Raw genomic sequence first — 27,941 nt, 5'->3', positions numbered from 1 at the left:
AGCGATTCAGTACAGCGTATGATAATGGGATTCTTTGGATTATGGAGGAGATAGTGAGCTACAGCACTTGCAACCAGGAACCAGGCTGTCACCCATGCTAAGAAAGCTTCTAGGGAGAAGGTAGCTGGTAGAGCTTTAACAGAAGGGAAGAGAGGCAGGATAAAGAAAGTTAAATTAGGAACATGAGCTTGGTGGCAGTTGGAGAATGATGGACTAGAAAGGGACAGTAGTCTGAGGTCAGGAAGAACTGGCAATTCTACCGAGTCACCTAGCAAGACGTGACCAGGATCTGAACCACAACCTGCTGCACTTAGTGACCACTCTGCTGGGAGCTCAGCCCCCCTGCCAGGTGAGCTTTAAAATTCCTGAATCCTGTAATAACCCAAAGAAAGTCTGGGAAGAGGGGCGCCTGGGTGACTCAGTTGGTTGAGTGTTTGACTTCAGCTCAGGTCATGATCTCACAGTTTGTGGTTCGAGCCCCACTTCAGGCTCTGTGTTGACAGCTCAGAGCCTGGAGCCTGCTTCAGGTTCTGTGTCTCCCTCTCTCTCTGCCCCTCCCCCATTTGTGCGTGTTCTCTCTCTCTCTCTAAAAGAAATAAACATCAAAAATTTTTTCTTAGAAAAGTCTGGGAAGAGAAAAACAGGGCAGGAAGAATTCACTGAATGAGGGTCCAGTGAAAGGGCCTTTACCAATCCTCCATCTCTGAACTGAATTTCATTACTGAAACTCGAGAAACTGTGGAGTCTAAAACTGGCCTTTCCCCTTCTCCGTCTCTAGTTAATTTTTAACTTGCTGTCATTGATTAGTTGACAGGAGAGGAAAGGTGTCTCTCAGCAGCTGAAGTCAGCCGATGGGAAGGGCCTTGAATCAGGCCCTCAGAGTAGGCGGCATTCCCTGCACCGCCCAGGAGGTGAGGTTTGGCTAGAAGGGGGTACAAGTACCAACTTGTGGAACTTCCTTACTCATCATAGCACCTTTAAATAATCCACGCCCAGAATTGTTTCATCTTCAGGCAAGAGAAAGTGAAAACGGCCCCAAAAGGTCTAACATCTCAAATAAACACTGTACATGTAGGCACACTTGACTTTGAAATTGGAGCGCCTCAAGCAGACAGACAGCCTTTGTATCCTGCTACTAACAGGTTTGTCTTTTATTATTTCATTTTATTCATTTACACGAATAAAAACAAAGTGAATTACCTCTGACTTTCTGAAAGGAAGGGTGGCCAGACTTTTATTTTTTGGTTATTACGTGGTTCTAAAAAAGTGATATTTTCCCCCGAGTTGCGAGGAAACAGGCAGAGAAGTAGTTGCCTTTCTGTGGATGGATGGCATGCTGGTGGTGGTTGTGGTGGAGATTTAGTTAGCCCAAAGCTCCCAGACTTCTAGAAAGTGATATAGCTGCTGTCAGACGCACTTGGGGAATAGTGTAGGGTTGTCAACACTGTTTCAGCCTTCTCTCGGTCACATAAACCCCTTCCTTTTCACGCAAACAGCAAGACCATCTCGTTCAGTAGTTGGCCAATGACAGTGAGCACCAAAACCAACAACAATGAGGCAATCCTGCATTTGTCATCCCATGTCTGACTGAGTTCTAGTCCTCTCCTCTCCCAAGTGGTGAAACAGGAAGCATCCTCCCGTCAGGAGGAAGCTGAAGGTGCCATCCAGTAACTTTGTCTCACGTCACTGATCGCCCTCAGTCAGAAATCTTGACTTGCAACTTTAGAGGGTGGGTCCCTGAAAGAATTTCAGAGCTTACACAGAGATGGGGTGTGTTGCTCTCTGATGAGAACGAAGCTGACTGGAACGCTGGAAATCTGCCTCTCTTCCTCACCAGCAAGGGGCAGCTTTTGTGGGCCGAGGTTTCAGAAAAGGTAGGCACCATTTTGCTGATGCTGTGGCCATTTGAGAACTTTCAAACTGCGTTGGCCTTGACTCTGTGTGTGTGTGTGTGTGTGTGTGTGTGTGTGTGTGTGTGTGTGAGAGAGAGAGAGAGACAGAGAGAGAGAGGGAGAGAGGGAGAGAGAGAGAGATGATCAAAATGCTCATTTTTGGCCCGGCGATTTGAAGCCCATTGCTTGATGAGTTTTACTTCAGAAATATTCAGTAATGGAGAGCAAATGTTGAGTCCAGACTTCTCCTCATGACCTGTATCACTTGCTCTCTGGCAAGTGTAAACAGATTCATTGTAAGGATAGGAAGAATCATTCAGGGAGTGGAATCACATGAGGCTGAGCCCTCAGTCAGCACAGCTTGGGGTATTCGGAAGGAGAAATGGAAAGGGTGACCACGGACCTCCAGGTGACATGGCCAAAGCCATCTCAGACCATTTTGGCATGTTGTAAGTTGAACAAGGCAGGACTTGCTCACCTCACAGCAGCAAACTTCTCTAAGCTAGTGCTGTCTTGGACAAGACAGACTCCATGCCGTGTGTGCCCAGAGGGCATTAGCTGATCAGTTCCCAAAATTGCCAGCCTTGGTTAGAGAAACATAATAAAATTTTCCTTTTTTCTAACTCAAGTACATGTTTAGTGAGGATATTCTTTTTTTTCTTTTAGAATTCTGTGAAATTTTTCTTTAACGTTTATTTCTTTTTGAGACAAAGAGAGACAGATCATGAGCTGGGGAGGGTCAGAGAGAGAGGGAGACACAGAATCTGAAACAGGCTCTGAGCTGTCAGCACAGAGCCCGACACGGGGCTCGAACCCACGACCGTGAGATCACGACCTGAGCCGAAGTCAGCTGCTTAACCGACTGAGTCACCCAGGCACCCCATAGTGAGGATATTCTTTTAAACATTTTTGTTTCCTGAAAAGCCTTACACAGAGCATGGGAAAGAAACCTTTGGGACTCACCAGATGGTGAATATTAATTTATGTGTTAATCTGCAATATTCAAGTGCCTTCTCAATCACAAGTGAGGGTTCTGACTTTAAACAGCACCTTTTCATGCCTTTTCCCCTATAAGCTTTTTTTTCTTAAGGGGTTGCCACTTAAACATTTCATCAGATTTTGCTGGACAAAGGGGCAAATTCTTTAAGGGGGGAAAATAGACAATAGTTACATAATCTTCCCTTTAAAAATACTTCTGCTTATTCCAAAAGCAATCAAATTAATTGACGTACTTTGGAGATAATTCTGGGTCAGTAATAACCTACTTAATTCTGGGTTAGTAAGAGTGCCTGTGTGGCTCAGTCAGTTGAGCAGCTGACTTCAACTCAGGTCATGATCTCAGTCCGTGGGTTCAAACCCCGCATCGTGCTCTGTGCTGACAGCTCAGAGCCTGGAGCCTGCTTCAGAGTCTGTGTCTCCCTCTCTCTCTGTTCCTCCCCCGCTCGTGCTGTCTCTCTCAAAAATGAATAAACTTTAAAAAAAATTTCTGGGTTAGTAATAAACTACATTTATTGAATCCTTGCTGTGCATAAATGTATTGCTCATTTAATTCAGTGAGCTAGAACTCATGTTCTGCAGTTTTCCAATGAGGACATTTCAGCTTAGTGAGAGGTATAGTAGCAGAGCAGGGAAGTGAGAAAGCCCAAACTCTGTTGCTTACAGAAATATGTGGTTGGAGCCTTCTCTATTCCTATCCTGTTCCGTCAGCCCATGGAGGGGTTACTGAAGCCATGATAATATGTAAATGTGCTAACCTGGTTATCTGATAGCAAAAGACCTATACTTTGTTTCTGCTGGGAAAAAGAACATGGGCTAGAAAGGCAGACAGATCTAGATTTGAATCCCTGCTTTATGGTTACTATGGATGTGACCTAGGCAAGCCTGTGAAATCCTTCAAACCTCAGTTTCCTTATTTATATGATAATTATTATAATGTCCATTCCACAAGGTTATTTGTTATAAGAGGTAGAAAGATGAGGTATGCAAAGTGCCTTTTACGCGACTGACAATGATAGGCCTTCAATAAATAGTATTCATTTCTGCAGTTATTTGCTGATGTTTACAGCATGCTGGATCTTGCTCTGGGCTCAGGGGTATTGGCAGTGACCAACAGAGACAAGACTCCGCCCTCACGGAGCTGACTGGTGGTGTTTACATTGTGTCACTGACTTTCTTTGAAAATTGGTTGGTGGTTATGGAGATCTTCCACGATGGAGTTGATCTGGCTTTGACACAGCCTATGAGGCATAATAGTAAACATCCTGTGCTAAGAGTCCCCCGCAGCATAGTAAAATCAGGCAAAAAGCAAAAGCATCTGATACCTCTTTTGCAAGTATGGGTTTGTTGTGCTAATCATTGCAGAGTTAAAGGAAAAATATATTTTTATGCACACCTTCACACACACACACACACGCACACGCACACGCACACAATTCATCTAAGTTTTCTTAGACCCCCAAGACATTGCCCACAGGCTGTGCATGGGAGGAGGGTCTGGCTCCAAGGTCTCATAAAACACAGAGTGTAGTGTGGAACCATTCATTTCCGTTGGGCTCCAGTCCATCCGTACAATAGCGTTGGGCTTTCTAAGGCCTCCCCAATGTGAATTTAGGGATGTAGTCCGAAGACTGAACTGGAGATAATATACCTTTATAAAGATGAATTTGAACAAGAGTGTTTGACTTATTTACTGGCTAAATGCCTATAGTCACGTTCACCAAATGGGCTAGCTGGCATCAAGAGTAATGTTTTGGCAATCTCTCCCTACAGAGAGATAGAAGAACACGGGGGAGCTCCCTTTGGAGTCAAATGCAGGTCTCCCTTCTCTTAGAAACACCTGCACAACAAATACACTAACTTGATTGGTCCTACACAGCCCAAGTTTGTTGTTTTGTTTATTTGGTAGACGCAGAATGATTGAAGAAATGTTTTGTGACAGACCTAGACAGTCCAGACCATTGTCACTATGAAAGAAGACATTCTAAAGTAGTAAGACTTATTTTTATTTTCCTAAGTCCTATGCAGCCATCCATCTCTTCATTTTATGGGTCATATTATATACATTGCCTTAAGATGGCATCTTACAGTGGGTTTTTTTTAATGATGAAAACAGAAACCAAGCTAAAAACCTAATTAAAATAAATTAGGACTTAGGTAAAAAGCCCTAAAATGGCCAGTAAATGGAGATATTAAGAATTTTTGACCTTGTACAATACTGTGACAGCCAAAATTCTTCACAGGATTTTCTGTTGATGGAAGACAGATGTTTGCTTATAAGTAGACATTAGTAATCACTGTGTTTTAAAGACAGTTATTTTCAAATTTCATTATTATTATACCTTAAAGTCTGAGAAAGCCCACTAACAAATAGATGGTGGCTCTAAAGAGAAGGGGATTTAACTTAGGTGACCTTGACACAAACTTCACCTTTCCTAAGTATGAGAATTTAAAAGTTCTTAAGCTGTGAGTGTCTATATTCCTCTCAATTGTAAATAAATGTAAAGTCAAAGGGGTTTGATTCATTTTAATAACCATTTATTTTCATTTTTTTCTCTTTTTTTTATTTTCTTTTTGCCATCCTGGTCACTGTAAATTTTGTGAAGAGGGTTCATACTGCATTCTTAAGGAGAGTAAACTGAACAGACCAGAGGCCTAACATATAGCTGGTATTTGGTTTATGGAGGTTTCAATTCAGTGGAAAACATCCTTTTTATTTATCTTTAGGAAATAGCAAGAAATGGAGATATTTAATGAAAATCTCCAAATCTCTCTGTTTAAGATTGGCACACACGTGCGTGCGCACACACACACATACACACACACACACACACACCACAGTTTCTCTCTTGCACACATACGTTCACGTGCAGGTGCATAATATAAAAATAAAACCAAAAGATACATACATATTGTGTGTTTGTGCAACCATGGATTACTTCCCCTCCTGTCATAGATGGTTCTCCCATCTCTGTAGCTGGGCCTTCTGAAACATGTGACATGTGGTCACTATGGCTGGAGAAGTGAGAAATGAAAACAGGTCTCCAGCTTCTTAATTTTCTTGAGGTCTAATTGATATAGAACACGGTAGTAGTTTCAGGCATATGGCATAATAATTCAACATTTGTATCTCTTGTGAAATGACCACCAAATATATCCTTCCTTTCTCTTTTAATGGGAAACTTGTGAAATTCACAGCTAAGGCATGTATTTAGGTTATATGAAGAGATAAAATATTACATTAAGGGGCTTGAAAAGATTTTTATTTACTATATCCATATTCTAAAATGAAGTATTTAGGGAAAATCATATGCCACAATCTGTTTGTTCTCTACAGAGTACTTGTATGCAAGAACAAAGTCTTTTTCTCTTATTTTGATTCCTTTGCCAGACATATTTTAGTGGATGGTCAATAAATAGTTCTTGATTAGATTGATCCTGACACAAGCTGAACAATAAAATAATCCTTTCAAGATTCAAGCAAAAATTCTATGAGCATTTTCTTCAATAACAAAGGTTTCTTAACATCATTTAATAGCTAAATTGGCTTCAATTTTTTCCCCTCAAATTTTGTTTTCTTGTTTGACATCCAATTAAAACTTGAAAACCATAAAATATGCTAATGCTGAACAAATCTCAAATTGTGCAGATTAGCAATTTTCATTTGTAATGTTCACATCACGGACTCATTATCTTATTCCACTTTGGGTCAAAGTTGCAGGGTTTTATAATGAGCTCCTCCCTTTCTCTGATTTGTTTCTAATGGAAATCTGCTTTGTATAGAATTCTGGTCTATAACCAATGGTATAAGAGTAAAACTTCAGAGCATTTCTACATGATGACTACAAGATAACATGCAAGCTGGATTTTCCCAAGTTATTGCTTCACAGATTACACTATTGTATTGGATTTCAAACCTTTTTTTTTTTTTTTGGACCATCACTGATGGTAAGAAATGCTTTTAGATCTCAATTTAAACACACACACACACACACACTAACTGAAATAAAAATTTCACAAAACAATACTTGGTACATATTGATGTTTTCTCTTCTATTCCATTCCATTCCACTCTATGAAATTTCTGGTCATAGCTGCTAATAAATTTTGTGACCTACTTATAGTGATTCGCAAAACTGTGGAATATAAGAATCAACTAGGGAACTTAAAAAAATGAAAAAAACTAAAGCCAAAGGCACAGTGGACTGATGAAATCAACTAGAGATTCTAGAAGTAAGCCTCCATTCTTTGGACCCTTGATTTATGATAATGTTGATACTATGCAGAAGAGATAGTTGTTTGAATATACAGATAGGGGAAAAAACCTAGAATCCTGATTTTAGCCTCAAAATTTATACACATCTGAGTGTTAATTTAGATGTGGCAGGTAAAACTATAATTTCTAGATCTGCATTATTCTGGTATGATAGCTGCTAGCCACTTATTGCTGTTGAGTCCCTGAAACATGGCTCATCCAATAGAGATAGGTTCTAAGTGCAAAATGCACATCAGATTTCAAAAATTTACTGTAGATAAAAAATTTATGATGTCTTATTAACAATTTTTATATTGTTTATATGTTGAAATGATAGTATTTGGGATATATTGTGTTAAATAAAATACAATATTACAATTAATTTCACTTTTTTTCTTACTTTCTTAAATGTGACTAGGAGAAAACTTTAAATTATATATTTGGCTCCCACTATTTTTCTATTGGACAGCATCATTCTCGATGACAAAATAGAATATATTAATGACCTCGGGATAGGCAGTAATTTTTTTAAACAAGACACAAAAAGTACTAGCACAACAAAAAAAGATCTATAAATTGGACTCTCCTAAAACTAATAACTTCTTTCTATCAAAGCTTACCATTAAAAGAGTAGAAGACAAGCTGCACAGGGGAAGGAGACGTTTGCCATACATATAAACAATACAGAGTCAAGTTCAGAATCAATAAACAAGTCCATTAAAAAAGGTAAACTAAAACAATAGAAAATAGGGCAAGAGATAGTTTTAATGTTTTTTTTTAATATTTTTTATTTATTTCTGAGAGAGAGAGAGAGACAGCGTGAGCAGGGGAGGGTCAGAGAGAGAGGGAGACACAGACTCTGAAACAGGCTCCAGGCTCTGAGCTGGCAGTTAGCACAGACCCCGACGCGGGGCACGAACCCACGAACCGCGAGATCATGACCTAAGCAAAAGTCGGACGCTTAACCGACTAAGCCACCCAGGCGCCCCTTAATGTTTATTTTTGAGAGAGACAGAGAGAGTGAGAGAGAGGGCAGGAGAGGGATAGAGAGAGAGACAAAGGTAGAATCCCAAACAGGCTCTGTGCAGTCAGCACAGAGCCCAACGTGGGGCTCAGACTCACGAACCATGAGATCATGACCTGAGCCAAAATCAGGAGTCAGATGTTTAACCAACTGAGCCAACCAGGGGTCCCTGAGCAAGAGATTTGAACAGATACTTTACAAAAGAGCGTATCCAAATGGCCAAGAAACACGAAACATGCTTAAAAGTACAGAAAAGGGTACTTCACCTTATTAACCATTAGGGGAATGCAAATTAAAACCACAGTAAAGTACCACTACACACCCACCAGAGAGGCTCAAATTTAAAAGACAGACAACAGAGGTGTTGGTGAGAATGTGGGGCAGCTAGAACTCTCATACACACATGTGGGAGTATAAATTGGCACAACAGCTTTAGAAAACTATGTAATGATATGCCCTACAGAAATGCATATATGTTTACCAAAGGTATGTTTGAGAATGTTCACAAATAGTAGCATTATTCATTACAGCCCCTGAAACAACCCACATTTCCTTCAACAAGAGAATAAAAAAAAATAGANGGGGATGAGCACTGAGTGTTATGTGGAAACTAATTTGACAATAAACTATTAAAAAAAAATAGATTGTGATATAGTCATATCATGGAATACTAAACACCAGTGAAAATGAGTCAATCACTGTTACATGCATCAGCCTGGATGTATCTCGGTCATAAATGTTGAGGGAGATTCTAGATGCAAAAGAATGCATTCAGTGGGATTCTGTTCATGTAAGTTCAAGAATAGGCAACATTAATCCATGCTATTAGAAGTTAGGCTAGGATAGTTGGGGAAAGTGGGGTCGTGACTGGGAAGGGACACAAATGAGGGGTCTGGGATGCTGGTAACATCCTGTTTCTTGGTCTGGCTGCTGGTTCTAACACAGGTGTGTTTACTTTTGTGATTTGTTACTTTACCACCAGTACACTGTGGTTTAATAAATCTGTTTGTTAAGCAACAATAACAATAATCCGGATGACATGATGGCACCTTCAGAGATCCTGATTTATGTGCTCTGACTAAGGGGAGTGCATGGCTTAAAAATATGTTCCAGATAATTCCCATAGAGAGCCATAGTTGAGAGCCAGTATGCTAATGGGTCAAAACTGGCTCTTTCAAAAACCATGCGCTGATACAACTATAATCATTAAACAAGGCTGTGCTAGGCCATATTATCTTTACTTAGCCTGCACTGACATTGAAGACATAATTCACATTGATAAATCTTAGAGACGTAAGGAATCACAAAGTTAAATGCCTTAGAAAGCCAGGCAGGTAACTGAAATCAGCAGTGGGACTCGTGATTAAGCTTGTGCCTCCCTTAAGGCCTGCAGCTCCTGTGATTATTTCCAGATCTTCTGGTCTTTTCAAATGAAGCTGGAGATCTGGAGTTTTATGTGAAAATTCCTAAATTTGAAACGTTGGCTCAAATTGTTTTAAAGCACTATGGAGGTCAAACAAAACTGATTGGGAGGTCCAATTCGGCCTATACCAATATCTGCCACTGGTTTGTAATTCTGACTTAAAGTGTTAGAGCTAGAAGCAAACTTATGGGTATAATTGTATAGACTGTTAATTATATTTCCCTTTTCTGCTTCTGCAGGGATGCTGTGAAAGTGAAGGTGAAGCTTTTATATATATATACAAACACACGCATACACATATAGGACGTGAATTCCTTCGCAGAAAGCTCTCATATATACTCAAGGTACTTACTGTTCATTTTATTTTTACATTTGATGTTTAATTTATTTTCCGTCTTGTTTTATTTTATCTCTGCTGCGTTTTCTTAGCTGTGATCTTGAAAAACTACATCTGTGACCCAAAGCTTTATTATTATATGATATTGCTTTATGTGTTCTGGGGAGGAGAGATGTCTGGGCAAGGCAAGTGCCATGTTCTTCTCTATGAAATACTGTAGATCCATATTCTATTCTCTTTGAGAGGAGAGAGGTGGAAAGTTTCCTTTGACAGTACCAGGCAGTGAAGGGCTCCACAAGCTTAGAAGGATGTGCCGTCTGTGCTCTGCTCTGGCCCCCACCCTCTCCTTCCCATTTCCCCAAGCCCCCCTTCTAATCGGAAGGAAGGGTTAACTCTGTCTTTCCTGCACTTTCCAGCTTCCAGTCTCTCCCCTGTGAGAGAAGGACTTTCAAAAGCACATTTCTTCAAAGTCATCTCAAGTGACAATCAGAACTGATGATTCGTATGGGGAAGAGTTATTCACAGGGCAGGTTCCCAGATATTGACTGGAAGAAAGGCAAAGCCAAGAGAAATAGTCTTTTCACCCTCTGAGTTTAACTCTGACTCTGGGTCACACTGAGCAAGTCACTTTATCCCCGTAACCTTCACTTTGCATCTGTAAATTGAGGGCATTAGTAACTGTTGTTTTCTGTGGATACAACAAGTGGAATGCTGAGGTTCAAGGAACTTTTGCAAATTGTGATGTGTGTTATGGTCGTTATAATTGTGATTATCTCACTGACCTTTTTTTTTTAATGTTTATTCATTTTTGAGAGAGAGAAAGAGAGGAGGGGCAGAGAGAGAGAAGGGAACAGAGGATCCCAAGCAGGCTCCGAGCTGACAGCATGGAGCTGGATGCAAGGCTCGATCTCAAGTGGCAAGATCATGACCTGAGCTGAAGTTGGACCCTCAGCCAACTGAGCCTGCCAGGTGCCCCTCATTGAACTTCTGTAACGGTCCGTGAAAAGATAATGGTGCTATTCCCAGTTTACAGGTGCAAAAGCAGATATCAGAGCCACTGGGCATCTAAATCACATCTCTCACCCTGTCGCCTGAGCCCACAGACCTCAGCTGCAGGGACCTTCACCCCACATCCCACCTAACCAATTCCCAGTAGGTCGGTAGAGAATGCAGAAGGGATTCATGACTGAGACACACCCCCACCCCTGCCTTTTAGCCTATACTTTTCTACACCTTCTTACCAAAAGTTTTACTAAACACAGACCCCATTGATCACGAATGTGTTTCCCCTGCCTCCCTTCTAGTGTGGGGACAGTCAATAGTGAAGCGGTAACTTGCTGGTGGGGAAGCCAGGGATGCATGGGGAAGCTGGGGTGAATAAACTACTTTCTGTTTTCTCTGGGGAGGAGTGGTTCAGCTGACAGAAATTACATGAGGATTTCTGTCTCCTCTGGTGACCACACAGTCTGGGTAGATCTTTGGTTTCCAGAATTCCTGGGACTTTCTAGAGTTGCAGACCTATCCTGAAGCCCTGTGGACAGGCCCACCCCTAACATTGGAGGGGCCCACGGCAAGAGTGCGTGTGGAATTAGGTGGCCCTCAGCCTGGTCCTATACGCCTTCCCATCCCCAGGTCCTGCTGGGCTAGAAGCCCAGGACACATAAGTGTAGATGCCCCAGTATTATGCATCCAAGTGTGAGCTCCTTGTCTCCTCCCCAAGTCTCCTTCTGGCCATCCCTAGGCCTAGGGGTATAGTGTGCTGTCACTTTTTTGAAGGATACGCCTGGAGAAGGGTCCATGAAGGCCTTGGAAGTGGACTTAGAAGTGTTTAGACATGGAATTCTAGGGTCCTAGGCAGCCCTAGCAAGTCTAGAAAGGGGCTATGGTGTGCAGGTGGGCATGTAGCCTTCAGTTTCTGGACTCCTCACCCAGTGGAAGAGAGGTATGGCCAGAGGAATGCCAGAATGGGGCCTTTAAAATAAGGCTAGGGTGTAAGGGAGGGGCTGCTCCTGGGCATGAAGCTTACGGCCCTTGGTACACAGTTGGTGCTTAATGATGTCACTGATTGATGCATGACAGTGTGACAAAGACTGAGCGATTTCAGAATTACCATGGACTATGTAAATGTGACTCCTATCACCACACCCTGTAAACATCCACCTAACAGCATGGCAAAGGTTGAAATTGCTTCATAAGGTGGCGGCTGAGTAACATTCCTCATAAACCAGCAGGAAGAAAAATTTCCTGAGAAACAGCCTTACTGGATGCTGAGAAGCATCCAGGGCTCTCCTGCACTTGAACAGAAGGATTTCACTGAGGCTCCAATAGGGATCTCTTGGTATATTTTAAGAGACTCCACACAAGTTTAGTGTCTCTCTCTCTCTTTTTTTAATGTTTATATATTTTTGAAAGAGAGAGGGAGAGAGAGAGAGAGAGAAAGAGAGAGAGAGGACAAGCAGGGAAGGGGCAGAGAGGGGGTGGGAGGGACAGAGGATGTGAAGCAGGTTCTGTGCTGACAGCAGACAGCCCAGTTTGGGGCTGGAACTCGTGAACCACAAGATCATGACCTGAGCCAGAGTTGAACGTTTAACCAACTAAGCCACCTAGGCACCCCTAGTGTAGTGTCTCTTTTTACTTATATTTCATATACTACTTGCACTTGGGATATTTGCTGTTGAATATCATGCGATCCTCTCATTCACCCTCCTTCAGAGCACTGCTGTCTTTCACATTGACCTTAAGGACATCGTATTTAAATTTCACTACCATGAATGACCCAGAGAACTCTGAACCCCTCTGTCCAGCATATGGAGCTGGCAACCTGCCCTGTGGGTCATGTCTATCCCAATTCCACCCTGTCTCTTCCCCTAGGTTCACATGTTGCCCTACTTCACAAAATTCAGATTAGTCACCCCCAGTGGCAATTTGGCAAACTATATTTCTTGGCAGAAAAAAAGCTTAGCCTAAAGGAAACGATCTTTAAAAAGGAAGGCTTATGGGGCGCCTGGGTGGCTTAGTCGGTTAAGTGACTGACTTTCGCTTGGGTCATGATCTCGCGGTTCGTGGGTTCGAGCCCCGCGTCGGGCTCTGTGGTGACTGCCAGCTCAGAGCCTGGAGCCTGTTTCAGAGTCTGCGTCTCCCTCTCTCTCTGACCCTCCCCTGCTCATGCTGTCTCTCTCTCTCTCTCCTAGAAATAAATAAAAATATTTAAAAAAAAATTTAAAAAGGAAGGCTTAGGAACCCATAAACCCCAAATCAGGATCAATAGAGGAGTAGCCACAAATCACATTGGCACATGTTCGACCTATGTCCTCCAGGGAAAAGGGAATTGACTGGGTGCACGATGTGGCCTTGAGGTAGGGAGTTCTATGTATGTCAGTACAGTGTTTTCTTTTGTTTGTAGCATAGATTTGCTTTAATAGAAATCAGAGATTGACATGAAAATTATATAAAAGTGTTTTGGAGAGAAAGTTGAGGGATATCCTTTCAGAAAGAATGTATGTTGGAAAAGTCTGGGGTGCCTGGGTGGCTCAGTCGGTTCAGCGTCCGACTATTGATTTCAGCTTGGTCATGACCTCGGGGTCATGGGATCGAGCCCCGTATTGGGCTTTGTGCTGGGCATGGAGCTTGCTTGGGATTCTCTCTCTTTCCCTCTGCCCCTCTCCCCTGCTCACGCTCTCAGTCTGTCTCTAAAAAATAAAAAGAAAATTTTAAAAATTTAGAAGTCTGGAAACCTATGGAAATTTTTATTTTTAAATAATATGTTACATTTTCATACAATATATGCAGGATGTTTTTCCTTCCAGACACTTTTGCAGGCAAAATTGACCTAATTGAAGCCACAGATTTAATCATTAATCAAAAGCTGTACAATGAATAAATGGAATATTTTTCCCCATGTTCTAGACTTGGCACATGTCCTGCCTAAGTCTCTGTCTCTGTCTCTCTTGATCTCTGTTGTCTCCCTGTCTCTGTCTCTCCCCCTCTCTGCTTAAAATGGAGTGTTTTACATGCCTTTTCTTCAAGGGGGCTTCTCGCAGTAGGTAAGAGGCTGGACAGGAATGACTAGTTCTATTCAGTTTTGAGATCTTATGTATTACTTGCTTCAGGTCAATAAACAGCAACGGCTGGTGGCCATTGATGGAGGAAGCAGCTTCCTGGACAAGGAAGGGAGATGATCCTATTTACTCAAGGGAGAGAACAATAACTATTCCAGAAGGTGCCAATCTCCCAGCCCCATGCCAGCCAGCAGTTCTTGCCATAGGGAAATCTTGCCTTTTATTGTGCTATTTTTTTACATTTATTTATTTATTTTGAGAGAAAGAGAGAACATGGGGGGAGGGCCTCAGAGAGAGAGAGAGAGAGAAAAAAAGAGAGGATCCCAAGTAGGCTCCATGCTGATATAGTGCAGAGCCCAACTGAGGACTCGAACTCACAAACTGTGAGATCATGACCCAAGCCGAAATCAAGAGTTGGATGCTTAACCAACCGAGCCAGCCTGGTGCCCTTTATTGTTCTAACATTTTTTTGTGTGTGTGATTTTGGAGTCAAAGAAGAAGGCAGTTGAGAACATGCAGTTGAGATTTTGTTCCTGCACTCCTTCACTACCTCCCGGCCCTATACTGTAAGCTTCTGTGCCCACCACACCTCACCCTCCTCTGAAGATTTCTAGAACCTTTGTCATCTTGTTCTTTTCCAAAGAGTGCTTCATTCTGCGGGGGTGGCAGGCTGTGTGACAGGAAACCCTGCCTTTTATTACGTAAGCATATATTTTAAAATCATTAAAATTTGGGCTTGCTTCATCAGTGTGCCTTAGTAACCCCATGTCCTTCCCTAAAAGTAACTAGGCATCCTCCTCATCTGTGAGAGGAATGTTTCAGATTCTTTGTTGATCAAGATGAGACCCCACACCCTCCTTTACGTTTTACTCTCTTTCGTAAAATGATTCCTTTGGTGACCCTGCCCAAGACAGGTTCCAGTGAGGTAAGAAGTCCCTCTGTCACTGAGGAAATGAATTACCACATCAAGTGACACTCATCCCTCAGGAAAGCTGCTTCCTTGCCAACGCTTGGTCCAGGCAGCATTAACACTGACGAGGGTATTGCAGGAAATCAGTGAATGATGGCTGACTATTGGGCCACCTGGGTCTGTGGCACCATTGATGAGGAAATGTAAATAGTGACATTCCTGACACCTACAGCTTATTGGGCACTTCCTGGAAGCCCCAAGTTATACAAAGTGATGTAGACACATGACCTTATTTGATCCAGACCTAGACCGTAGAGAAGTAAAAAATATTGTGCCTCTTTTGCAGATGAGAAATTCAAGGCTTAGAAGTCATGCACTCTCCTAGCTGAGGTATCGGGAAAGGGTGAAGATGGGCATTCAGAGTCCCAAACCCCTATTCCAATAGGCCTCAGGTTCCCACATGTCCCATCCCAGAAATTCTACCACAGTATGTTGTTGGGGGAGTGGTCTGGGTACCACCCTATGAGAGTCTGATAATCGGAAATGTCTGAACTAAATGTCACTGTGTAGTACCGCCTCTCCAGGACTGTCCCCAGGTTTTCTGTTTGGCGAAGTTCATGTCCATTATGCAGCCTTCCCTCACTGAAAGTGAGAAATGGACCCAGTTATCTTTTCCCAGCAGTGAGCGATGTGGAGGTTATAGGAAGGACATAGTTGTCAAGGGGCAGGGGTGTCCCGTTACTCTCCCATTACTCTTTTTAAACTTAGCATTTAATCCTACTGTTTAAACCAGCCTGACATTGGAATCTTGGCCAGACCTAGTAAGAGTTAAGATAATAAGATAATAAGACTCCGTAACACAGATCTAACATTTTGCTGCGTTCAGGCATTTCTACATCCCGAAACACTCTTCATCTACACTAGGTCTTTGTGGAAGGCAGAACTGGCACCATTGAGCAGATGCGCAAACAAAGATTCAGAGAGACTGAGTTGTTCAAGTTCACTTAGTTTTAGGAGGCAGGGCTGGTGCTTGAACCCGGGCTTTCCGATGCTGAAGCCATAGTTCTTTCTCAAATTTTTCGACTGTTTGAAAGCCAACGAGCTACTTGAGCTGATGTGTGAAACACTGCCTTCTTTCATTTGTTTGTTTGTTTTTCATTTTTGATTATATTTATCAGTTCGGGCCTGCAGTTTATAGGGCAGTCTTACGGACTCCTCTGACTACATAGCAGGGAAGCTCTTGCAGCACCCTTCTGCACCACCCAGGAGGGCTTTGCAGACACGAGCCCAATCCTCTGGTTTCTCAAATGGGAGAACTGGACAGAATCAGGGCCTCCTGTCAGGCTCTTCTGTGAGTCACCATCAGTGAACTTCCCAGCCATCTTTCTCTTGCCTACATCACTCACTTGTGCCTATGACTAATAACAGGGTAATTTGTGTAACAAGACGGGTGACTCACCAGGCCTGGGAAGAGAGCTTGCAAGGAAGGACTTGGTGGAGAGGAGCAAAATATTTCATAGCAATTGGAAAGGAAATAGTGATGTGATGCTAATTGGGTTAAAATTTCTTTACATTGCAACAGCATTGCCTACTTACCCATTTACCCAAATGTAAATTACCTATTAATTTACATTTTAGACTTCTAAAGTTAACTTAAAAAAATGGGGGGAGGGAGGAATTCTACCTTTGAAGACAGAATTATGAACAATCCATACTATGTAACTTTCTCATAGATTCCATCCCAATCATCTCTGGGCCCATTTTCTTTGAACCCTAGGATTTACATTCTTCTAAGACTTATCTATTCTGTAACTTGGCTTCACATCCTTCTGATTTCAGTCATACCTGCTTTTCTGCAAGTTCCTAGCCATGTTACTGGTCTCAGTAAACATCTTTGATCAGGGCCTCTTTCTTGGCCTTGAGCTGGACTTTGGCAATCTCTGTCAATTAATGACCGGAACAGAGATAAAGCAGAAATGTGATAAAGGTGAAGAGGCATCTGGAAGAATCACATTTTGGTGAATACTGCCTCCTTAAACTGTATTTTCTGTCTTATCTTTATTACCTTTGGCATCTCAAGTCAGTTTATACAGATAGATCTTTCCACTGACTCTGGAAGCACTCTTTATTTTCTCTGAAATTGTTAGAGTCCAAAAGATATTCTCATAGTTAGCTTTTGCATGTATAAGAAGGCTGTGAGAAGTTTTATGTAGGTAATAAAGTTACCTTACTTCAAATCAGCTATTAGCATTTGTATGTGAAACATTTACATGAAAAAAATGATTGTCTTAAAATGTTAATGTGAAATAAATCGCCTTAATAACACCTTTTAGTAATGGGAAACTGTGTGTGTATTGGGAAAAACTGACTTTCCTGGGTTTACTTGGACAGTGCAACTGTATTTCCCTGGGACTCAGTTTCTTCATATGTATAGGGCTGGACTGGATCATAGTATGATTTTTAGGACAAAATTTACCTTTGTTGGTTTGAGTCATTAATCAGAAATTGGTTACAAATTGTCCTAATATTGGATCAGCGTTAACAAATTGTCAACAGTAACAATAATTTACCATTTTCAACACCAAGAATTTCACCATTTTTTCATGTTTCCTTCTAGTTTGCCTTTACACACACACACACACACACACACACACACACACACACACTGAGATGTATATATATATATAGTATAATAATGAGATGGTATACTATCATACAATTATAGTATAGATAAAATTTTGAATTTGGGTTTTTTTTTACAAGTCTAAACACTTCTCATGTTGGTAAATATCACAATTTTTAGTCTTAGCTGAATGTTATTGCATAGAGCTAACATTTCGAAATGTACTTAAACCTCCAGATTTTAAAAAATCATTATTATGAACACTGAAGCAGTATTTATTAACTATAGCCTAAACATATTTTTTGTCCAGGCTTGGACTTTTTTAGTGACTCCTAAAACTTATTAGTCTAAAGGGTGGTATCATTCATTGTTTTTTTAATGTAATAGTTTTAACTGTATCACAGAACTGTATATTATTTTTAAATAATTTAAGAGGTGTCAGTTAAAGAATTTGAGGATCTGAAAGTTCATTTTAGCTCCTCTCTTTAGAAGGGCAATTGATATTGAACAGCTTGAGTCCAATTTATTCTTTAACAAGCATGTGATAATGTGATTTACAAACATCTCCTCACTCAGGGAGTACAGTTACCACCTCTGTTTTGTAGACGGAGAAACTGACATTAAGTTAGCTGTCTGAAGGCACATAGTTAGACAAGTGTCAGAACCAGGTCTTAAACCCAGGCAGTCTGACTCCAAAATCCACGTGCTTGACCCCTGTGCTGTATACTGACTCCCCTAATATCTATTGAGCACTTACTGTTTGTATACTTACCATATGCCGACTTAGGGGATGCTGTTGTGAGCAAAACAGGTGTCCTGCCTACCCTCGTGCATCTTGAAGTCTGAAGAGGGGGCCAGAATCCAATCAACGTACAAACATGTAATTACAAATTTAATACAGGTTGTGAAGGAAAAGAAGAGGGGGCGATTGCAATATTTAGTTTAGATTTGGAGCATTGGGAGGGGACAGGGGTCATGGAAATCCTTGCTGGAAATCTTAGGGAGGCTTAAGTTGAGGCTTGAGGGATTAAGAGGAGAGAGTTGGGTGAAGATGGGTGAAAGAAGTCCTGGCAGAAGGAACAGTCAATGCACATTCTGGGAGGCAGGAAAGAACTTTGTCTTTTTTTCTCAAGAGTCCGAAAACAGACCTGACTTGCAGGACGTCAAAGTGAGGAGCAAGGGAGGCACAAGTCAGCTTGGAAAAGCAGACAGGGGCCCAGTGGCCCAGGGTCATCTCCAGGAGACTGCGCAGAGGTGGGGCGGGCCGTGAGGAGCTGCCTTCAAACAAAGGCCGCTAGGACCCTAAGCTCCTGGCAGAGCCAACCCCAAGTGGGGGTTTTCTACACACAACAGCAAATAGTAACTTGTGATTTTCTAGGAACTAAGCTTTGTTGGCTCAATATTTAAGTTAGGAAGGGGCTATTTAAGTTAGGAACCTAGATCAAGGCGTATTGTGAAATTTTATTACAGAGCCAAGAGAAACATGGCCTGAAGAGAATAGCACCAGGGAATAGCCCTGGCTTCAAAGAGAGCTTGACCCCATACAGATGCCAAGTGCCTAGTTGGCATTTTAGGAGTTTATGAGTTTTGCTGGGAAAATATCTCAATTATGTTTACTAACAGGGAGAAATTATTTCCCTAGTGGAAAGTGATGACTGCTCATGGGGACGTTAACCCAAGCTTTAGAATGGAGAAAGGAGCAGAGCAGGGACACATCTTTCTGTAATTTCCAGGTATCATTTCATCTCTAACAAACTCTACACATGGTGTTAGAAGGGAAAAATGAGAAGGCTCTCCCTTCTACTTAGAACTTCAGAAGCTTTTTTGACTTTCTGATTTCTTTGTTTAGAATAACTTTACCGCCTGTTAATTCATATTGGATTAAACACATAAAGTTGGACTTTTCCATCAAGGCAGTCTGGGCCCAGTCGAGATTGGAGAAAATGAAGGATTGGCCACAGTAGGAAGAACTCGATAGAATGCAGGGATCACTGCTGTAGGAAACCCTCATGACCCCTGGGACTGAGCTAGAGCATGCAAGGAAATGCAGCCCTGTACCCCCCAAGGGGCAGACCTGTTGGGGAGGGCACAGAGGAGTTATCCATGGTACCAGCAGAATAGACTGGAAAGCAGCCTCCTGGAACTTGCCAGGAACTTGCCCTCTGGAATGCTGGAGAGAGCTAGTCACTGGAAAGTGTCTCACTACCAATGCTTGGGTACAAAACTCTCCAGGGAGGTGCCAGTAGAATTTGCTGGCTGTTGGGGGCTTCTGGAGCCTTTCGCTGGGAGTGCACTAGAGTCAGGAAGTAAAACCCTTTCATCATGCAACATCCCTCCACTATCCTCTACTGATAGAGCTCCAGGGCCAGCTGGCAAAGGGAAAATAGGAAAGGAAGCAGACCACTTCACAGAATAAGCAAAAATGGTGGATTTGCAACTGAGAGGCAATAAATTGATAATTGGCATCAGCTCCATAAAGACGTCCTGAAGGCAGAGCAAATCCTGAGGATACCCCCCCAGTAGGCAGAATGCTAATGGAAATACATGTCCCCAGCTGACTTATTAATGAAGACATGTTCCAGATTTTTAAAATTATTGAATTGCAGGAACTCTTTTTATATCCTAGATACAATACTTTCCTATTGCAAATATCGCAAATATTTTCTCCCAGTCTATAGGCTTCCTTTTTATTCTCTAAGTGATATTTTGTTGTTGTTGAGCAGATGTCTCCAGATTTTATAATCTACCTGGAAACAATGTAACACAATATGGCAATGTAGTTCTTATTTACTTCTCCTTCATATTTTTCTACATATATTCGAGTTATGGTCTGAGCTGTTAAGACAAAAAGGACTCAAAATTCCATGACTTCTAGATGACAGGAGTTTCTTTATCTTGTATGTAACTGTCCAGACACATGGCAGGTCAGGACATTGGGCTAATTGGCCTCAAAGATTGCCTCTATCCTGTCATCCCTATTTTCAGTTATTAGGAAGGAACAAAGAAAAAAACAAAGACACACATGCAGCCTGGTATCTAGGGAGATTACTCAGATCAATTCCACTGCTGTGTCATTCACCTGGACACAGTCACGCATGGCCACTTTGTGCCACAGGGGAGGTTGGGTAGTGTCTCACCTGGCAAGGCAGCTACATGCCCAGGGAAAACCTGGAGACAAGGGTGTATAGGGACTGTAACCAAAACAAAGAATGATTGAATACTCAGGATATCCTGCCCCTCAATGACATCTTTGAGGTGATACCCTGGTTGTGTTTGCAAATACTCTGTATTTTTCTTTTTTTAATCTATAGGTTTGTCTTGAGTTTCTTCAAGGCTTTAAAATATACAATGATGAAATTAAAATGAGAGATTTCTTTATCTTCTTGTTAACTACTTCTCTACACAAAGTATAGGATTTGTTTATTTATTTGTTTGTTTTTCTCTTCAGCTTTCTCACTATAAACCCAAGCATTTAAAGGCTTTTAGTGCACTAATTTAATCACAATAAATATTCCTCGGAGGTAAGTTAGTCTATCATTTGCATTGTCTTATTCATTTGAAATGGCACAGTTTAAAATGTTTTTATTTTATTTATTTATTCATTTTTAAGTTTTTATTTATTTATTTTGAGAGAGAATGCACACACGAGAGAGAGTGGGAGAGGGGCAGAGAAAGAATCCCAAGCAGGTTCGGCACTGTTAGTGCAGAACCCTACACGGGCTCTATCTCATGAACTGTGAGATTATGACCTGAGCTGAAATCAAGAGTCAGATGCTTATAACTGAGCCACGCAGGCACCCCTTAAAATGCTTTTAGAATTGGAATTTACAGTTGGCTCAGTCCTTAGACTATTAAAGGAAGCAAGTAGCTGCTAATGTTTTCCTTTGTGTTTTATCTTGAAGGCTTAACCAGTTTTTTTGGCTGAGTTAGTAGAAATCATTCCAAAGAAAACACAAACAGATGAAATGTAGATAAACATGTTTACCTGATCCCTTGCACCAAATTTTAAAAATTATTTTGCAACTAGTAAAAATGTGATCGTTTGTAGATAATTAAATTAGATATCATTTTTGGCTCTGGCGTCACTCCTTGATTGTTCAAAAGTCCATTCCAGCCTCAGTAAGCTTTCTGTCCATTCATTCAACAAGTGCTTACTTAGCATGTACTGTATGGCAAGCCTCGGGTGTACTGTAGTGAACAATCCAGGCAAGGTTTTGGTCTTTTGGAGCTATCTTTCTTGTTATCAGAGGACCCTGGGTTCCCCTGTAATCTAGTCAGTCACCCAGTCTCCAAAGCTCTCACCAACTGTCACATCCTCCAACGCTAATAATACTCTGAGAGAGTGAACGTTGATTGAAACATGTCTTTCCCTCATTTTATTGCTCGGAAATACACCGTAAGTTCAATTAGAGTTGTCTGCCTTGTTTCCCATTCTTTGTCACTGGCCCCGAAAGACATGTTCTGTTCTGTAGAGACCCTCTCTTGTCACTCCCCTCTGTCCAAGACATATGTTCTGTAGTGTTATCTTCTAAGGTGATGCGCTTATTCACAGTAGGTACTGCATGGATAATTGGCAGTAGGGATAATGACCAGAATTTGATAATTTGCCCAAAACTTCAGCCTCACTTGGGAGTTCTCACCTCAGCAAGGGTTTGAGTGCCACATTTTTCAGTACTTTGCAAAAATGTTGCTTCAAATAGTGATAAAGTTGTGGTCCAGATGGTTTTATTTCTTCAGTCCTAAGGTCAAATTTAATGGTGTCCCTCTGAGAAAGTGGCTCAACAGGCTTCTTTCACCCTGTTGGGGTTCTGTATCCATGAGGTCAGAAAATCATGAGTCATAAAAACCTACATTAGTTAGATTGTCTTCCTGCAAACTAGGCAGCTGGAGCTGAAAATAGAGTTTGAAACTTGCACAGTATTGGCAGGTGGGAAAACACAGCTGTATCGTGATGTTACCTCCAATACCGATACTTCCTCAAAGTAACCGGAAATAACTGCAGGTGTTTTCCTTGCAAATATTTCTTACTTTAAAAAAGAGCTTCAGATATTTTTAATGTAAATACTACAGTTCCTTCAGATAGTTTTATATAAATAGGAGTTGTAGTACTCAGAGAATGGACAGTGGATGGGAAAGGGGGACTTTTGAGTAGCTGATGAGAGATAAAAAGGCACTAGGAGTGGCCAACAAGTAGAATACATTTGCTTGAAGAGTTGCCAGCAGAGCTGACAATATTTCAGTTGCCAGAAAGGCTCAGAGTTGAGCTAAATGAATGAAGATGAGAGGTGGGCTGCAAGTTTTCCGTGGGAGTCAGGGGGCTTCCCAGACTGTCCACAAAGTGAAGAGGCCACCGGCATAGACAACTGCGACAAGTACAGATTCACTGTTGCAAATACTAAGGATTGTGCTTATAGCAGTCACCTGTGGGCTTTTAAAAATGCAGGTGTTTCCCGGGGAGCCCGAGTGATTCAATTGGTTGAGCGTCTGGACTCTTGATTTCGGCTCAGGTCATGATCCCAAGTCATGATCCCAAGGTCGTGCCTCATTGGGCTCTGTGCTGAGTGTGGAGGCTGCTTAAGCCTCTCTCTCTCTCTGTCCCTCTGCCCCTCTTCAAATGTGAGCTCTCTCTCTCTCTCAAGTTAAAAAAAAATGTAAGTATTTCCCCATGTCAGTATTTTCTAATTTTCTTTCTACCTGGTTATTATTGAAATATTGCCATACTTAGACAGCATAAAGGTATCACTCCACTCGCTGTACAGGTAATATATCTTGTCATCCACCGCACATCGTTTTATGGCTGTGTGAGAGGCCAGGAGCCTCTTTTATACTGAACCAAAAAAATACCTTACATGATGACAATTAACAATGCCAGTGCCAGATTTGAAACTCAGGCAGTGCAAGAGCCAAAATGGAGGAGGGAGAGAGGAAAGGGGGTGAATGAGTGCCCGTTGTCAGCAAGATGAGATCAGAGTGAGGAACTGACAAATGCTACAGGCTGCCTGCCCCTTGGTTCCCTGTAAGCCTTCTGGATAGAGGCAACACAATCCACCTCTCTTTTACTATCTTAAACAAAGGACTTCATTGGAAGCAGCCCACAGCCCTGAAGGAAGGCTGGTGGACCAGACTTGGATGACAGTGGAAACCAAAAAACAGGGGCGATCAGGAAGGCCAAAAAGCTGAGAGATGACAACTATCTTTTCAACAGCAGTGGCCTAGGCGGAATGCCATCTGCTGCCGCTGGACATTGCTATCTGCTCCAGACTCAAAGTCCTGAGAAAAGCATCCAACTGGCCAAGCCGAGGCCTTCCCAGCCAACTGTCAGCAGATGGAGAACGGTCCACGCCGGCTCTCTCACTGGGAAGGGCAGTGCACTATCCCCCCACGGTGGTGATTCCCCTGCTGCTCAGAGAGCCGGATGCTGGGCTACCTCCCAAATGGCATGTCCGGTGCACTAAGGTCAGGGACAGGGGGCGATAAAGGAGGCCAGAGGTACTGGCACAGGCTGTGGCCTTAGGAGCCGAGGGACCGTGACCTGTTTCAGAGGATTGGAGACTGCTGGCCCCAGTTTTCTTCAGCTCTTTTCTCTGTGTTTAGCTTCTGATCTCATCCCGAGAGAAATAACAGGATAGTAGAGAGGCTAGCTGGAGGCATCGCCTGAGTTTTTAAAGCCCACTGCTAGAGCTCAAATGTGGGTTTGTGGATGTCTACCCAACACCCTTACACCCGGGGGGCAATCACCTAGGACAGTCACTTCTCCTTCAGGGCAGTTAGTCTGTTTGTTTTTTAACGCATGCTATTTCTTTCCCCTAGAAAATCATGAGCTTTAAATTATGCTGAAATCTGAACCTGGATATAGTCTTTCCTTCATTTAATCACTTTTCTTGGTTCATGGACACAAGCTTGACACAAGTGAATTTGGGAGGTAGAACTTAAGCCCCATAAATGAAATAATGGGAAGGTTTAGCATGAACCTCAGGATGAACTCTGGGTTAAAAGGATTGAAGCAGAGGCAGCTTCTTTTTTTCAGTTTATTTATTTTGAGAGAGAGACAGAGAGAGTGAGCAGGGGAGGGGCAGGGAGAGAATCCCAAGTAGGCTCCACACTGTTAGCAAGGAGCCCAATTCTGGGCTCTAACTCACAAACTGTGAGATCATGACCTAACCCTAAACCAAGAGTCAGACTCTTAACTGACAGAGCCACCCGGTCGCCCTGTGGAGGAGGCTTCTTTAATGTTTGTTTCTTTTTTCCTTTTTGTGATATAATTCACATACCACACAATCCACCCATCTAACGTGTGCAGTTTAATGTTTTTTAGTATGTTTACAGTTGTGCAGCCAACACCACATTCAATCTTTGAACATTTTCATCATATCCCCAAAAAAACCCCTGTACCCATTATCAGTATTATTCATACACCCTAAAGAACTAGTAACCCACATTCTGTCCCTATGGATTTACCTCTTCTGGACATTTCATGTAAATGGAATTGCACATTACATGGCCTTTTGTGTCTGGCTCCTTTTACTTAGCATGTTTTCAGGAGCCATCCATGTTGTAGCATAAAGCCTTTCAATTCTCTTGAACACTCTTTTGAATGCCTACATGTAAAATTGCTGGGTCATATGGTAACTCCATGTTTAACATTTCAAGGAACTGCCAGACTGCCTTCCACAGCACCTGTACCATTTCACTTCCCACCAGCCATGTCCTCCGCGTCTTTGCCAATACCTGTTATCTTTAAGATGATAACCATCCTACTGGGTGTGAACAGTACCCCCCAAGGTGGTTTCCATTTGCATTTGCTTCATGGGTAATGAGGTTGGGCATTTTTTTTCCATGAGCTTAGTGGCCATGTGTGTATCTTCTTTGGTGAAATATTCAGGTTCAGATTCTTTGCCCATTTTTAAGTTGAATTATTTGTCCTTTTATTATTGAGTTGCAAGAGTTCTTTATATATTCTAAACACAAATCCCTGTTCAGACATGTGATTTTCAGGTATTTTCTCCCATCCTGTGGCTTGTCTTTTTTACTTCCTGATGGTGTTCCTTGGTGCACAAAAGGTTTTAATTTTGATAAAGTCCAATTTATCAGTTTTTTAAATTTTGGCATTTGTGCTTTTGATATGATATGTATGGAGGCTTTGCCTAACCCAAGGTTATGACTGTATAGTCCTCTCTAGTCTTCTAAGAGTGTTATAATTCTAGCTCTTACAGGGCTAAAATTAAGATTTGTGCTTCATGTTGAGTTAAACTTTATGTATGGTGTGAATACGAGATACTTAACTGTTTGAGGCAGCAATAATTAATGTTTGGTGGCAGCGCATAAAAAAGAATGAATGAAATAATTAGATTTATTTTTTTCACAGTATGAGCCACATTTTCCAAGGGGCCACCCTCAACTTTTGTATTCTTTCTATTTCCCTTTAAATGTTTTAATCTGTGAGATATTAGCATTACTAGGAATTTCAACATCTTGGTTCACTGCTTGCGTATGATATACAAGGGCATTATTTAGAGTGGCAACTCCTAAATAGCCATTGTAAACTATTTATTTAATTGTATTTCACTCTGGGCAAAATAATCTGTGCTGCCTGGAGTTGCATTCTAGGAGGGAGCAAACTATTTTGTGTTACAATTACTGTAACAATAGCAAAAGAAAAACTAACTCATCACCATTGCTGTTAGTTCCCTGAGCCCTAGACTATTAAATTTAAAAACAATTTTTTTAACATTTATTTTTATTTTTTGAGAGACAGAGACAGCGTGTGAGCGGGGGAGGGGCAGAGAGAGAGAGGGAGACACAGAATCCGAAGCAAGCTCCAGGTTTTGAGCTACCTGCACAGAGCCCGACGTGGGGCTCGAACCCACCAACCATGAGATTGTGACTTGAGCCAAAGTCCGAAGCTTAACTGGCTGCGCCACCCAGGCACCTCTAGACTATTAAATTTAGAACCAACCAAGTGTTGAACATACTGAGGCAAACTTTTAGGGAAAAAAGTATCTCTGCCCTTGCAGGTGTAACTCATCTGATGTGGTGAAGGTCAAGGCCTGGCACAAGATTTGCTCATTACACACAGCCTCCCATGGCCAGAGTTGGTTTCTGAGATCTGTAGGATGTTTGAATTTCAGCTGAAGTTTGACTCAAGTCTTGCGCCTGTTCTTTTACTGAGCTGTATCTGGCTGTGCATTCAAAACAGATCACCGTTCTTCATGCCTTCTTTTGGTCAGTTTTGTCAGATGGCCCGGGCAACCGAGCTTCAATCCCCAGTTTCCTTCCCAAAGTGTTTGACTTCCCCTTCCTGACTACTCTTTCCCCAGTTCTCACTGCCACCCTCTGAGTCCAGATCCTGCTCAGTTATATGCTCCCTGAGTCCAGGATTATCCCCTTCCTTTCTGTAGCCCCACAGCCTGATAGGGAGGAAATATCAACAAGTCTTTTTTTATTATCTTCATTCCATATTTGCACAGTTGGAGCTGTATTCATGGGACTCATCCTCCCCCAGAGTAGAAATTAGAGCGAAATGATTAACACATGAAAAAGAAGGCAGTGCTTCTGTCTCCGCACACAAGCCTTGCAGCTGTGGGTGTGACAAGTTAGCACTACTTCCCATGAGCACATCTCTTAACATCAGATGAGAGACTAAATGAAGCACAGAATTATCTCATCAGGCTTCAGCTGTTGCTTGGGGTGTGGATTTTTCTGAAGGATGTCAGGGTCCACACTCTGGAATTCTTCCTCACCTGAAGTTGGAAATCTGTAACATCAGGACTCCACCCTCTGATCCTCACCTCTGATTGAAACTTCCTGCTCTCTGGGGTGCTTAGTCCCTCCCATCATACTTGAGCTCTGACCTCTTCTATTTCCCCCTTCAACCTCACTTCTCTCTTAATTATTTATTCTCTGCCTAGTCTGGATCTCATGCATAGTCTCGTGTACGATGTTATTATCAGCATATTCAGTGCCTGATGCCACCGCTGTGGTGTAAACCTTCCCATCTCTGACTGTATCCAGCACTGGAAACTCCTAATTGTTCTCCAGTCTTCCTGTCTCCTCAAATGGACTTCATACCACTGCCAACCAACCAGCCACGTGTGTGCTTGGCCAGGGGGCTCGCAGAGCTTGAAATCCAGCTCTCAGCCCACTGGGTAGAAGGGCTGCATCTGCCCAGAGGGATTGCCATCCTCTTGTCGGCACAAAGAGACCATATGGGCTCACAGAGGACCTGGCTGCCAAAATGGCCTTTGGAAAATATCTGACCTACTTGACTCACCAGCCTTTAGATGAGAGTGACCATATGGCCAAACTGGAGCACTTCTGAAAGTAAAGGGGAACTATTAAGAAGCATGCCAGGACAATAAACTTAGACTCTGGGTACAGTGTTAGCCATCCCACACCTTGGATTCTTACACTGTAGTTGTACCAA

The 27,941-nt window shown here is 42.1% G+C and overlaps 1 protein-coding gene across 1 annotated transcript in view; it reads left to right on the top strand.

The window, feature by feature from the left end:
* Positions 1–1,757: 1,757 nt before the first annotated feature.
* Positions 1,758–27,941, top strand: part of CERS3 (ceramide synthase 3) — a 107,987-nt gene continuing 81,803 nt past the window's right edge. Inside the window, exons 1-2 of the mRNA XM_077762349.1 lie at positions 1,758–1,874; positions 9,830–9,934. The gene's annotated coding sequence lies outside the window, so the exon portion shown is untranslated. The remainder of the gene's footprint in view (positions 1,875–9,829; positions 9,935–27,941) is intronic.

Source organism: Crocuta crocuta, unplaced genomic scaffold (assembly GCF_008692635.1).
Source record: "Crocuta crocuta isolate KB4526 unplaced genomic scaffold, BGI_CrCroc_1.0 scaffold93, whole genome shotgun sequence".
NCBI lineage: Eukaryota > Metazoa > Chordata > Mammalia > Carnivora > Hyaenidae > Crocuta > Crocuta crocuta.
Note: the sequence above shows the minus strand (reverse complement) of the source record. Positions and strands in the feature narration are given on the sequence as shown.